Here is a 14,144-nt window from a genome sequence, read left to right as displayed (position 1 = left end):
TTTTCCAGTCCTGTGGCCACTGCTGAGTTTTCCAAATTCGCTGGCATATTGTGTGCAGCACTTTCACAGCATCATACTTTAGGATTTGAAATAGCTCAACTGGAATTCCATCACCTCCACTAGTTTGTTTGTAGTGATGATTCCTAAAGCTCACTTGACTTTGCATTCAAGCATGTCTGGCTGTAGGTGAGTGATTCCACCATCGTGGTTATCTGGGTTATGAAGATATTTTTTGTATAGTTCTTCTCTTGTGTTGTTGGAAGAGGGTGTTTGCTATGACCAGTGTATTCTCTTAGCAATACCGTTAGCCTTTGCCCTGCTTCATTTTGTACTCCAAGACCAAATTTGACTGTTACTCCAGGTATCTCTTGACTTTCTACTTTTGCATTCCAGTTCCCTATGATGAAAAGGACATGTATTTTGGGTATTACTTCTAGAAGTTCTTGTAGGTCTTCATAGAACCATTCAACTTCAGCTTCTTTGGCAACCACTAAGGCTGAAGAAGCTCAGTCATCCTACCTCCTGATTTTCAGACACTTGTATAACCCTCCTCCTTCAAGTGTGGGTGGAACTAGGAACTCACTTCTGATGAACAGAGTGCAGCAAAGTTGATCGACTGCACTTCTGATGTTTGATCCCCAAAAGCCTATGGTTTCCATAATAGGAAAGAATATGAAAAAGAATGTGTGTGTGTATATCATGGAAGCAATTGCCTCTCAAGCAGCAGGGAAGTAAGGGAGGCCTCCTTCCAACAACCAACTGAGGCCCTCCATGCAATAGCCCCAGAGGAACCAACTCCCACAAGTGAGCTTAAACATGCCTCTTCCCCAAACAGAATCTTAGCAGGTGATGAAACTTCTGACACATTGATTGCAGCTTTGGGACAGACAAGGAGCCAGAAGTACCTGGATAAGTCATACCTGATACCTGGCCCACAGAAACTGGGGAATTGGAAATGTTTGTTACTTTTCTGTGATGTTAACTGTTCCATAAGAGTGAAGTAGTTCAAGTATTTTAGCAATGAAAGTCATTTGTTGATCTCTTTATTGTGCCTCTCTTCAACAAAATTGTTGATAAATTGAAATTAATATTTACTTCTTAATTATTGTGACCATAGCTCTCATTGTTTGATAGTAATTTAGATTGATTATACTTCTGGTATAATCCTAAAATATTATAAATTATGTATTTGATGGGTAATTACTAAAAACAACAAGGCAAATTTGTATTGAAAATTCAATTCTTAAAGAGCCAATGGTGTGATTTCTCATATCTGTGGACGACTACTGTATTTAATGTGTGATAATGTTCATTGTTGTTGTTCAGTCACTCAGTCATGTTTGACTCTTTGCAACCTGGACTGCAGCACACCAGGCTTCCCTGTCTTTCACTATCTCCCAGAGTTTGCTCAAATTCATGTCCATTGAGTCAGTGATGCCATCCAACCATCTCATCCTCTGTCGTCCACTTCTCCTCATGCCTTCAATCTTCCCTAGCATCAGGGTCTTTTTCCGTGAGTTGTCTCGTCACATCCAGTGGCCAAAGTACTCGAGTTTTGGCTTCATTATCAGTCCTTCCCATGAATATTCAGGACTGATTTCCTTTAGGATTGTCTGGTTTGATCATATTTATGAGTAAAAGCATTATGAACTTTGCTTATTTATCTACATAGAGAAGTAGATGGAAATGGATGCTTAAAGTTTAGGACCAGCTAAATATTGTGTTGGGCCCAGTGCAAAATAAAAATGTGGGCCCTTATTCAGAAAGCAGAAAAAAATGATGGTAAATGTATTAAAAATATAGTTTTTAATTTATTTGAGACTTCCTTTTGATATATCATGACATTTTTTATTTGCTGTTTAATGTCATTCTAAGTAAAGGCATTGAAATTCTAAAGTATTAGCGTGACTTTTACCATTCATCTTTATAATATGCAAAGGTAATTTTACATACAACTATAGAAACATTTCACTTGTAAGCTGAATCACCTGAATTATACAATTTGTATTTTGTAGCTCATAAGTATCTATATATTTTATTCTTACAAGAGTAGTGGAAAAACTATACAAATTAGCAACTGTTACTGCTTTGCTGTTTGGTTTTGATATATACCCCTGTTCTACCTTTGGTGTACGAGGGAAGAAAGAAAAATTGAAAGCAAAAGCAAACTCTGGCTTGCTCTATCTTTCCCTTTGCTTCAGTGTCATCATTTTGTTAATGCAAGTTTGTGTGCTCAACACAGGGTTAGGCCAAACAAACTGAAATATCTGTTGGAAGAAGAAAAAGATTTATTGCCAGGTCATGCAAAGACATGAGGTGGCTCATGTCCTGAAAAGCCTTTAGTTTCCCAAAGGATTTTGGCAAAGTAGTCTTAAAGGGCAGGTTAGGGTGAGGGGGGTGGTCACAGAGTGTGGGATCAGCTTGCACACAATTCTCTGATTGGCTGGTGGTGAGGCAGCAGCGTGGAGTTCTTAGGCTCCAGAGGCCTGAGGCTGTGTGCTCATGGTCATCAAGTAGATCCTCCATCTGGTTGAGGAGGGGCAGGGGCTTCTCATCTGAAAAACAACTCAGGAAATTTGCATCAAACACTATTATCTAAATACTTCAGAGAGGATCTAGGGCAGAGGATATGGGGAAAGGACTATCCTGGCAGGTCCCATAGGGTCCTTCTTAGTTATAAATTTTAGCATAAATAGTTGGTCACTACAGAGAAGTAACTCAAATAGGAGTAGATACGATAGGGTTCCTTAGTCCTTTGCATTTGTTAAAATGTCCTTTTATTACCTTCTTTCTTTTTGTGAAGCAAGTTCTGATTCAAACGGAAAGTGTGTCCTCTTAGAGCCATCAATGGCCTCCATTTAATCAGTTGTCCTGTAACACACTTACCTGTAGTTATTTTGTTTTGCTGCATTCTCAGGCATCGCAGTTTCAGCAGTGCCCATGGCAACACAAACACAATTTGAAAAATGGCCATAAGAATGGTAGACACACATACTGCGTGTGTATCTCCTCTACTCATTTTCACATTTTATTCTTCCATCAGATGTCATTTATAAAACAGAAGTTCAAAGATTAAATTATTAAAATTGTCAAAACATTAACAGCAGAAGCAATAAACCACGCATGGGACTCTCCTGAGCATAGGGCCTGTGCTACTGTATGGGTTTTTCCTGAAAAACATCTACTTCTACTTCATTGACTACACTAAAGCCTTTGACTGCATGGATCACAACAAACTGTGGAAAATTCTTAAAGAGATGGGAATATCAGACCACCTTACCTGCCTCCTGAGAAACCTGTATGCAAGCTAAGAAGCAACAGTTAGAACTGGAGATGAAACAATAGACTGGTTCCAAATTGGGAAAGGAGTACATCAAGGTTGAATATTGTCATCTTGCTTATTTAACTAATGGCAGAAAGTGAAGAGGAACTAAAGAACCTCTTGATGAAAGTGAAAGAGGAGGGTGAAAAAGCTGGCTTAAAACTCAGCATTCAAAAAATGAAGATCATGGCATCTGGTTCCATCACTTCACGGCAAACAGATGGGGAAAAAATGGACACAGTGGCAGACTTTATTTTTGGGGGCTCCAAAATCACTGGCTGGTGACTGCAGCCATGAAATTAAAAGACTCTTGCTCCTTGGAAGAAAAGCTATGACCAATCTAGACAGTATATTAAAAATCAGACACATCACTTCACTCACAAAAGTCTATATAGTCAGAGTTATAGTTTTTCCAGTAGTCATGGATGGATGTGAGAGCTGGACCGTAAGGAAGAAGAATCGATGCTTTCTAACTGTGTTACTGGAGAAGACTCTTGAAAATCCCTTGGACCACAAGGAGATCAAACCAATCAGTCATAAAGGAAATCAACCCTGAATATTCATTGGAAGGACTGATGCTGAAGAAGCTCCAATACTTTGGCCACCTGATGTGAAGAGCCAACTCACTGGAAAAGACCCTGATGCTGGAAAAGATTGAGGGAAGGAGGAGAATGGGGTGACAGAAGATAAGATGATTGGATGGTATCATTGACTGAATGGACATGAGTTTGAGCAAACTCCAGGAGACAGTGAAGGACAGGAAGGCCTGGCATGCTGCAGGCCATGGGATCACAAAGAGTTGGACATGACTGTGTGACTGAACAATGGGTTTTACACCCATGAAGCTGACCTTGGTAATGTTACTTGATTCTTTGAAAACATTCCTGCGGTATATTGCAAAAGAAACTACTCAGTAGCTATTATCACTAAAACTTCACATGATTTTCAACTGACTATAGTCCAGAATCCTCCTTAGGTTTCATTCAAGGCCAAGAATTGAAACCTAGAATTGGACACCCTAGCTTGCAAAGGTTTTCATAATATTCATTAAGACCATTTTCTTTCTGGCAGCACACACACAATTACAGTCCTTCCCATTATCCATTTGTTTGGCTCCCAAAGGGTTTCACACAGCAGACCATGCACCTTAAGTGAAGATCAAGGCCAATGAGAGATATGCCTACATTTGTAATGCAAGCTGAGGGGAACTGGGAAATGAGAGACAGAGAAGAACTTGCCCTCCTTTGTAGGCATTTTAAAAATATATTTGGTATTGTGCAGCTCTTAATCCCATACTCCCAACTTATCCCTCCTCCTACTTCCATTTTGATAACCATTTGTTTTCTATGTCTTGTGAGTCAGTTTCTCTTTGGTAAATAAGTTTGTTTGTAATATTTTTTAGATTTTATGTCTAAGTGATATCACAGATAGCTTTCTCCCTCTGACTTAATTCAATAAAATAATCTCTAAGTCCATTCATGTTGCTACAAATGGCATTATTTCATTCTCTTTTATGGCTGAGTAATATTCCATTGTGCATGTATATGTAATATATATATATATATCACTTCTTATTTGTTTTTTAAATGTTTTTGAAGTATAGTTGATTTACATGTTGTGTTAATTTCTGCTGTAGAGCAAAATGACTCAATTATACATGTATATCTTGTCTTATACTCTTTCTCATTATGGTTTGTTACAGGATACTGAATATAGTTCTCTGTGCTATACAGTAGGGCCTTGTTGTTTATCTGTCCAATGTATAATAGCTTGTATCTGCTGATTCCAAACTCCCAATTCTTCCCTCCCCCACCACCGCTTTTGGCAACTGCAAGTCTGTTCTCTGTGAGTCTGTTTCTGTTTTGTAGATATGTTCATTTATGTCATACCTTAGGGGATTCCTAGGTGGCGCTAGCGGTCAAGACGCCGAACTGCCAGCTCAGGAGATCATAAGACTCGCAGATTTAATCTCTGGCTCTGGAAGAACACCTGCAGGAGGACTTGGCAACACACTCCAGTATTCTTGCCTGAAGGATACCATGGACAGAGCATCTTGGTGGGCTACAGTACATAGGGTTGCAAAGAGTCAGACACCACTGAAGCAACTTAGCGCTAACCCATGCATGTCATAGTTTAGAATCCATGTACAAATGATATCATATGATATTTGTCATTCTCTTTCTGGCCTACTTCATTTAGTATGATAATTGCTAGGTTGCTAAATGTTATTATTTCATTCCTTTTAATGGCTGAGTAATTTTCCATTGTGTGTATATATATATATATATATATATATATATATAATGTTTTCTTTATCCATTCATCTACCAATGGATATTTAAGCTGTTTCCATGTCTTGGCTATTGTAAATAGTGCTATTATGAACATAGGGGTGCAGGTATCTTTTTGAATTATAGTTTTGCCTGAGTTATACATATGACATCTTCTTTATCCATTCATCTGTCCATGGCACTTAGGTTGATTCCACTTCATAGGCATTTTTTCAGGCAAATTCGTTGTAGCAAAAAGTATACTTGGAAACTGCAGACCTAGACATTGATTCCCTTAATACTATCTGCACTTTCACTCTTAGGAAGTCCTTGCATTACTCTCAGTATAATGTAGTTCCTCAGTAAGAAGCTTGGTTAGGGAACTGAAAACAAATTCATAACTCATAAAAAGAGTCATTGCATTTTAACAAAATTTAAGTTGGGCAAAAAGTTTCTGATTTTGTCCAGAAAGTTTAAGTACATTAACTCTTTGCTAGAGGAGCTAGTCTTGTTCATTTAGATGAAGAATAATGCATATACTCATCACAACTCCAGTGGATGTGGTTGAGGAAGGTAATATGTACGGAATTCTCAGAAACAAAATCTCTAATTTACTTAGCTTAATAATACGAACATTATTCCTTTATCTTTTAGACTCAGGGTGTTTGTTAATTGAACACACAATTTAAGTTAAAATTACCAAAACCAGACAAAGACAACACAAAAAAAGGAAAACTACAGGCCAATATCACTGATGAACACAGATGCAAAAATCCTCAACAAAATTTTAGCAAACAGAATTCAACAACACATTACAAAGCTCATACACTATGATCAAATTGGGTTTATTTCAGGGAGGCAAGGATTCTTCATTATATGCAAATAAATCAATGTGATACACTGTATTAACAATCTGAAGGATAAAAACCATATGATAATTTCAACCGATGCAGAAAAAGCCTTTTACAAAGTTCAGAACCCATTTATGGTTAAAACACTTCAAAAAATGTGCATATAAGGAAGCTACCTCAACATAGTAAAAGTCATATATAATAAGCCCACAGCAAACATTATTCTCAATGGTGAAAAACTGAAAGCATTTCCCCTAAGATCATTTCCCCTAAGATCAGGAATAAGACAAAGGTGTCTACTTTCACCACTATTATTCAACATAGTTTTGGAAGCCCTAGCTACATCAATCAGAGAAGAAGAAGAAATTAAAAGGAATTCAGATCAGAAAAGAAGAGGTAAAGCTCTCACTGTTTGCAGATGACATGATACTATACATAGAAAACCCTAAAGATACTATCAGAAAATTACTAGAGCTAATCAGTGAATTTAGCAAAGTCACAGGATGCAAAATCAATACACAGAAATCACTTGCATTCCTATGTGAAAGTGAAGTCGCTCAGTCATGTCCGACTCTTTGCGATCCCATGGACTGTAGCCTACCAGGTTCCTCTATCCACGGGATTTTCCAGGCAAGAATACTGGAGTGGGTTGCCATTTCCTTTTCCAGGGATCTTCCTGACCCAGGGATTGAACCCGTGTCTCCCGTATTGCAGGCAGACACTTTACTGTCTGAGCCACCAGCATTCCTATACACTAACAGTGAAAAATCAGAAAGAAAAATTGAGGAATCAATCTCATTCACCATTACAACATAAAATAAAATATCTAGGAATAAACTTACCGAAGGAGACAAAAGAACTGTATATAGAAAATTATAAGACACTGATGAAAGAAATCAAAGACAACATAAACAGATGGAGAGAGATTCCACATTGCTGGGTAGGAAGAATCAATATTGTGAAAATGACTATACTACAAACTGAAAATCTACAGATTCAATGTGATCGCTATCTAATTATCAATGGCATTTTTCACAGAACTAGAACAAAAAATTTCACAATTTCTGTGGAAACACAAAAGACCCTGAGTAGCCAAAGCAGTCAAGAAGAATGGAGATGGAGGAATCAAACTTCCTGACTTCAGATTATTCTACAAAGCTACAGTCTTCAAGACAGTTTGATACAGTCACAAAAACAGAAATACAGACCAATAGAACAAGACAGAAAGCCCAGAAATAAACCCAAGCATGTGTACCTTATTTTTGACAAAGGAGACACGAATATACAATTGGGCAAAGACAGCCTCTTCAATAAATGGTGCTGGGAAAACTGGACTGCTGCTGCTAAGTCACTTCAGTCGTGTCCGACTCTGTGCGACCCCATAGACAGCAGCCCACCAGGCTCCGTCGTCCTTGGGATTCTCCAGGCAAGAACACTGGAGTGGATTGCCATTTCCCTCTCCAATGCATGAAAGTGAAAAGTGAAAGTGAAGTTGTTCAGTTGTGTCTGACTCTTCATGACCCCGTGGACTACAGCCTACCAGGCTCCTCCATCCATGGGATTTTTCCAGGCAAGAGTACTGGACAGTTACATGCAAAAGAATGAATTTAGAACACTTTCTAACACCATACACAAAGATAAAATAAAAATAGATTAAAGACCTAAATGTAAGACCAAAAACTATAAAATTCTTAGAGGAAAACATAGGCAGAACACTTGACATAAATCAAAGAAAGATCCCTGTAACCCACCTCCTAGAGTTACAGAAATAAAAATGAAAGTAAACAAGTGGGACCTGATTAAACTTAAAAGCTTTTGCACAGCAAAGGAAACTATAAGCAAGGTGAAAAGACAACCCTCAGAGTGGGAGAAATTAATAGCAAATGAAACAACTGACAAAGGATTAATTTCCTTTTATATACAAGCAGCTCATATGATTCAGTACCAGAAAACAAACAACCCAATCAAAAAGTGGGAAAAAGACCTAAACAGACATTTCTTCAAATAAAACAAGCAGATGCCTAACAAACACATGAAAAGATGCTCAACATTGCTCATTATTAGAGAAATGCAAATCAAAACTACAATGAGATATCACCTCACACCAGTCAGAATGGCCCTCATCAAAAAGTCTACAAACAATAAATGCTGGAGAGGGTGTGGAGAAAAGGCAGCCCTCTTGCACTGCTGTTGGGAATGTAAATTAATACAACCATGGAAGATGGTACGGAGATTCCTTAAAAAACTAGAAATAAAACCAAAAAATGACCCAGCAATCCCAGACTCCTAGGCATATACCCTGAGAAAACCAAAATTGAAAAAGACATATGTATCCCACTGTTCATTGCAGCACTATTTACAACAGCTAGAACATGGAAGCAACCTAGATGTCCATCGACAGATGAATGGATAAAGAAGTTATGGTACATTTACACAATGGAATACTACTCAGCCATTAAAAGGAATGCATTTGAGTCAGTTCTAATGAGGTGAATGAAACTTCGAGCCTATTATACAGAGTGAAGTAAGTCAGAAAGAGAAAGATAAATATCGAATGCTAATGCATATATATGGAATCTAGAAAGATGGTACTGAAAAATTTATTTGCAGTGCAGCAATGGAGAAACAGACATAGAGAACAGAATTACGGACATGGGGAGAGGAGAGGAATGGGTAAGATGTATGCAGAGAGTAACATGGAAACTTACATTACCATGTGTAAAATAGACAGCCAATGGGAATTTGCTGTATGTCTCAGGAAACTCAAACAGGGGCTCTGTATCAACCTAGAGGGGTGGGATGGGGAGGGTATGGGAGGGAGGTTAAAGAGGGACGGGATATATGTATACCTATGGCTGATTCATGGTGAGGTTTGACAAAAACCAACAAAATTCTGTAAAGCAATTATCCTTCAATTAAAAAAAAATAGAAAAAAATGTGTTAAGATTTATTGATAAAATTCTTACCTTTAGAATTATTAAAGATACACTTTCACTGATAGGTCCTCATCCTAGACCCTTTATCTGCCTTTTTCACCCTGTGGCTCAGATCTCTAGGGGCTAGACCTAATGCATAATCTGTCCTATAATTTAAAGGACTATTATTTACCATTCTCCTGAAAAAACTATATAAAGCTTTAATTAAATTATTTCTCAATTTTGTTCCACTATTCTCCTTGATAAATTACAAATATGAGTTTCTCAAGACAACAGTCTCTATAAGAATAAATTTCAGACTCAGTAATCCACAATTTAACAAAGAACTCATTTTTTAAATCAACAAAGCAAGATTGGGCACCAACTGTGTGCCAGATGCTTTGCAAATGACACTTTTATTGTCATACAGTTGTGGTAGCACTGAGAATTTTTGTAGCTTGGAATGTAGAGGACTAGGGTGACCTAAAAAGATCTGCAGCTTTTATGCATCATTCTTCAGTTTTGGAGTTAGTGAACAAGTGAAGCTATATAGCAGGTCACGGTAGAAGAACTGCATGGTTTACTGCTTACCCAAAATTTTCATCTTAATATCCCCCCTAGTGACAAAGTCACTTTGGCCACTTCATGCGAAGAGTTGACTCATTGGAAAAGACTCTGATGCTGGGAGGGATTGGGGGCAGGAGGAGAAGGGGACGACAGAGGATGAGATGGCTGGATGGCATCACTGACTCGATGGATGTGAGTCTGAGTGAAGTCCAGGAATTGGTGATGGACAGGGAGGCCTGGCGTGCTGCGATTCATGGGGTTGCAAAGAGATGGACACGACTGAACTGACTGAGTGACAAAGTCTGCAGGTATGTTCTCTCGAGAGACAAGAAAATTCATTTCAAATGAGACAAAAGCAAGAACATGTTTTAGATCCTGCTGTTTGTATTTTAGTGACTTGAGTCTGATTTGGGCTGAGATATCTACATGCCATCCTGGTACTTAGAATAGGGGAACAAGTACTCTCTTCTATGTTGATGGAATGGTTTGATTGTCATGTACTAGAAATGACCTCAGCATATAATTGATCCTGCCTTTTAATTATTGTCAGAAATAGTGGCACAGGATCAACTATTCCAAACTCAAATCATAAGTTTTGGCAGATGTCCTCTAGCGGTAAATGGCTTCTAGCCAACACTTCTATGTAATAGGTCAAATCATTCAGTTATCTATGGATACATTTTGCCAATTAATCTACCTCTAAGGTTTACCAGGAATTACATTGTTTAAAATGAGATATGTTTTATAGATACTTTGTGTGAGATGTTTTATGGCCATGATGGGAGGCATAGGGGTGGGGGAATTAGTAACTACCACCTTGGAAATTATCTGGACTGTAAGTCTATTTTTGAGGCATAAAGAGAAAACATTTTTGAGAAAAATCTTAACTTTTCTCATGGTCACTTCTTTGACCCACCTCCAAATAAAGTAAATATATTTCAAGCTTCTCCTCTGTCAGTCAAGTGTCAAGCATATAACACCACTTTAAAATTTCAACACAGAGTTCTCATATTTTCCTTTTTTTCCCAAACAATATTAACCTTGAACTCGCTAGTGTCAAAATCTTCTTAAGGATTCATTTCAAGAAACAATATTCATGAAAGATATATGATCCACAGTTTATTGTAGATATTCTAAATTTTATTCTGGGGTCAATCCAGTTGCATATTTAGAATACATTGTTTTGGGACCATAATGATTGCTTTCACTGCATTTTCTCAGGAGAAGGGCACTGACATCATTAGGGGACATAATAAAAACATAATAAGAAACAACAATCATTAGCAGGGCTAACACTAGGGATATTGAAGACACTTTTATCACACAGAAAGGAGATCAAACAATACTGTTTCCCTTACAGGAACTATGATCAAATTTCCTTATTTTGGGAATCAACTCACTTTTAGCAACTAGAATTTTTGATATATACTCTTGTATACTAACCTTGCTACTGGCTTTATTTTATTTTTATCTCATTTGCTTTTTGATTTCCTTCCCTCATCTGCTATTTTGTCCTATTCTGTGTGTTGTAGTAATCTGATAATGTTTAAGGAATGCAACATTTTAAGTAAGATATTTTCATAATGTATGTGAAATAAAACACGACCACAGGATTGAGTTATTGACAAGGAGTGGAGCTGAAGATCTTTAGAGGCTCAAGACTGAGGCTGTAGTCTTAGCTTTGTTATGCATGAAACGGAAATTGTTTAATATGATACTAGTAGTCAGAGTGAAAGAGAATAGGATGAGTTAACTGTCTCAGTGATTGAAGACCATCATTGGTTGCTGAGTGCATGGCAAGTCCACACAAGGAAAATGAGAGGGATGTAAATGCATAAAATGGGCAAGTCTCATGCACAAGAAGATGAAAAGGTGTTTTAAGAAAAGATGTTTAAGATATAGGTGATTTGCAGAGGTAACAGTGAAAGGGTTGCTGTAATAATAAGTACAAGTAAAGAAGAGCATATTGAAATGGGGTGGGGTGGAAGTTGGAAATATTACTGCCTGTGTGTGGAGGAGCTGGGAGTCCTATATTTGGGTAGAACTTAGATGATAAGGGAGAGGCTTCCCTGGTGGCTCAGACGGTAAGGCGTCTGCCTGCAATGCGGGAGACCCGGGTTTGATTCCTGGGTCAGGAAGATCCCCTGGAGAAGGAAATGGCAATCCACTCCAGCACTCTTGCCTGGAAAATCCCATGGATGGAGGAGCCTGATAGGCTACAGTCCATGGGGTTGCAAAGAGTTGGACATGACTGAGCGACTTCACTTTCCTAGATGATAAGGATAGAAGGTATATATACAACCAGTGTCTGGTTCTAAATGATACTAATTCAAATGGTACCCAGGTCCTGTTCCCTGCAGGCCAATATCTAGACTTGCTCAGCATCAGATTTGGCATTTTTTAAGTAAAGAAGTTCCATGTTTTACTTAATCTTTGCTTTTAAACGGGAGAAGGCAATGGCACCCCACTCCAGTACTCTTGCCTGGAAAATCCCATGGACGGAGGAGCCTGGTGGGCTGCAGTCCATGGGGTCGCTAGGAGTCAGACGCGACTGAGCGACTTCACTTTCACTTTTCGCTTTCATGCATTGGAGAAGGAAATGGCAACCTACTCCAGTGTTCTTGCCTGGAGAATCCCAGGGACAGGGGAGCCTGTGGGCTGCCATCTATGGGGTAGCACAGAGTCGGACACGACTGACGTGACTTAGCAGTGGCAGCTGTACTTATAAACACAGTAACAGGTGCGTTACCTTCTTCAACCCCTTTAATACTCTCATTATGTCTCATTAATTCACAAATCTAGAGCCAAAATTAAGAAGGAAAATTTAACTTGTACTGAGTGCAAAATTTACAAAAGCAAAATATTTATGAATTTTGTGTGTGTGCAAACACACTGTGTCTTTTACTCAGTCAGACCCATCCAAGCACCCTGCAGACAGCACCGAGAGAGAGCTAGGCGTATCATCCAGGCTTGTTCTCAGCCAAAGGTTTACTTAGGGCTTCTTGCCTTGTTCTTGCCTGTTACTTGTCTCTAACTCCACTCCTGAATTTATCTAGTTCCTGACCTTTTAGATTTCATCTTCCACTCCAGACCCTAAATCTATTCCTTCGACCTGATGACAGATTTAGTGTCTTAAGTATGATCTTTTGTGTTTTCATCTCAAATATGATTTTATGCTGATCTTTGTCTACATGTGCTTATTGGTGTACGCACACTAAATAACTACCCTCCAGTCAAATCCACTACTAGGCTTTCACCTAGCTACAGTAGTCAGAGTTAAATCCTTCACCTAGAGGATTAATAAACAAGTCCCCTTTATCTAATCTAACTTATATTTGGCATAATATTCCCTTAACACTCTGCTCTTGTTTAAGTGAGGATCTGCTAATGCCATCTAATCCAATCTGTCACTAATTCAAGTGTGCTAGTGGAATTTCTCCTAAGAGTTAAATATATATTTTAATTTGGTCTTCTGTGGATTTTTCTACTTAAGTGTTAAAATTTCTAAGTGGCATGAAAACACGTAATTTGTTAGTAAAGAGGGACTTTGGGGCTATTAAACATTTCAGGATGGAGAGTCACCCACTCGGTGAGTTTTTTGTTTTACCTATTTCACCACTGAAGTAATCCACAGACAGTAAAGCAGATGAGGATAGAAAGAATACAATGAGACACATGACTGTAAATCAACAATATTGTTAAAAATAGGTGCTGTGCATTTGCAGCAGAATGAATGACCTAGAGATTATCATACTAAGTGAAATAAGTCAAAGAACAATAAATACTTATATAGCTTGCATTTGCAATCTAAAAAAATGATACAAACTAACTTGTTTACAAAAGAGAAATAGGTTCACAGACATACAGAAAACAAATTTACCAAAGGGGGAAAGGGAAGACATAAATTAGGAGTTTGAAATGAAAGTGTACATACCACTACATATAAAACAGATAACTAACAAGGACCTGCTGTATAGCACAGGGAACTGTACTCGATATCTTATGATAACCTATAATGGAAAAGAATCTAAAAAGGTATATACAAAACTGAATCCCTTTGTGATACATTTGAAATTAATACAACATTGTAAATCAAATCAATTTTAGTAAAAATTTAAAAAAATGCATTCTATATTCTGGAAAACATCATGTATATGAGTCTGACTATTGAGGAATCTTTAGCGTAGTAACAGTTATTAACATGCATCATGCTGATAGC

At 38.0% G+C, this 14,144-nt stretch overlaps 1 long non-coding RNA gene across 1 annotated transcript in view; it reads right to left on the bottom strand.

The window, feature by feature from the left end:
• Positions 1 to 2,270: 2,270 nt before the first annotated feature.
• LOC129624562 (uncharacterized) overlaps positions 2,271 to 14,144 on the bottom strand; it is a 186,005-nt gene continuing 174,131 nt past the window's right edge. Inside the window, exons 3-4 of the long non-coding RNA XR_008701011.1 lie at positions 5,212 to 5,383; positions 2,271 to 2,555 (exon numbers count right to left, since the gene is read on the bottom strand). This is a non-coding gene — a long non-coding RNA (uncharacterized LOC129624562). The remainder of the gene's footprint in view (positions 2,556 to 5,211; positions 5,384 to 14,144) is intronic.

The sequence above is a fragment of the Bubalus kerabau genome, chromosome 12 (assembly GCF_029407905.1).
Source record: "Bubalus kerabau isolate K-KA32 ecotype Philippines breed swamp buffalo chromosome 12, PCC_UOA_SB_1v2, whole genome shotgun sequence".
Classification (NCBI taxonomy): domain Eukaryota; kingdom Metazoa; phylum Chordata; class Mammalia; order Artiodactyla; family Bovidae; genus Bubalus; species Bubalus kerabau.
Note: the sequence above shows the minus strand (reverse complement) of the source record. Positions and strands in the feature narration are given on the sequence as shown.